Below are 1237 nucleotides of genomic sequence, written 5' to 3'. Positions count from 1 at the left end.
CCCCCCCCCTTCTACTTTTCATCTTCTCAACAGGATTCCAACGCGACAATTTGAGCCCTTGTTCCGATTCGTGAAATTTTCCACTTTGGCTTTGACCTTAAAAAGAAACGGGCATTGTACTACCGTTTTGTTTTTATTTGAGTTAGAACAAGTTCCATCGAATCGCGTAAAAAATACCGTGTTCGCGTTTTTTGTGAGCTAAAATAAGAGTATTTGACGCGCGTTCGTTACAGATTCGTCGTAACAAACTAGCATGGGGCTAAAACACGAACTGAAATTCGCCAACCTGCTGTGCTGCGCGCGCGCGCCTTCCCGCGCGCAGATCCCTTATAGAGCCCTCCCTCTCCCTTTCCCCTTCCTTACCCCTCCATGGCCGTACCTTGCCCTACGTGACGTGACCGCCCGCACACACACACACCTGAGCCTCGACCTGAGAGCTATCGGCCCTCTCCATACATGATCGGGGGCACTTAAGCCTGCTCGGGTATGTGTGTTCCCCCACTTGCCCCCCCCCCCTCCACTCCGCCGGCTACACGTGTGGCCGCACGTGCAGACCTCGCCCCACCCCACCCCACCCCGCCCCGCCGGTATTACAACAGCTCCCCGACCCGGCCCGACCGTGAGGCCGCGGAGAGAGGGAAGACCACCACAACAACACGCGACTTTCGCCGGCCTCGCGCGGGGGACCTCAACCCGGCACAGCGGCGGCCTGGTACATCTGCACCCGTCCGATACGACACCATACTTGAGTAAAGTTAGCGATAACTTTGCTCGTGCATCTGTTCGTTTTTGACCCACGGACATTTGGTCCAGGCCAAGAAATAAAGGTTCGTTTAAAAAAGATCTATAAAAAATAAGCGAAAAATGCCGCGTTTCGCATAAACCGTGTGTAAAGACGTTCAGCTGTTGTTTTGCCGGCGATCAAATATATTCGCAACACGACAGGTGAGACAGGTGCTACGATGTTGCAAGATGTGTCGTTTGCATAGCAAACAAAGACTCTCGGTCTCGGTATATAGTCTTTAATCATTTTTTGTAGCCAACTGACGAGGTCGGCGCACGGGTAAGTGGCGTCGCTGAAGGGCAAGTGCAAGCAGGTTGTGGCGGTGGCGGGGCTGGGACGGGCAGCCGATGACGCATAGCGTCACACCATAGCCCAGCCCGGATGCACCGCGGCGACCTGCTGCGTGCCGCGAGGCACGTGCGCTCGCAAGGCGAGAGAGAGAGACAGACGGAG

General features: G+C 55.1%; 1 protein-coding gene across 4 annotated transcripts in view; it reads right to left on the bottom strand.

Annotated features, from left to right (window-relative positions):
- The window catches only part of LOC113209439 (hairy/enhancer-of-split related with YRPW motif protein), a 15286-nt gene that overhangs the window by 4820 nt on the left and 9229 nt on the right, over positions 1-1237 (bottom strand). The gene's annotated exons all lie outside the window — the stretch shown is intronic.

The sequence above is a fragment of the Frankliniella occidentalis genome, unplaced genomic scaffold (genome assembly GCF_000697945.3).
Source record: "Frankliniella occidentalis isolate FOCC.00 unplaced genomic scaffold, Focc_3.1 Scaffold22, whole genome shotgun sequence".
NCBI classification, from domain to species: domain Eukaryota; kingdom Metazoa; phylum Arthropoda; class Insecta; order Thysanoptera; family Thripidae; genus Frankliniella; species Frankliniella occidentalis.
The sequence above is the reverse complement of the archived record's forward strand: the minus strand, read 5'-3'. Positions and strand labels throughout refer to the sequence as shown.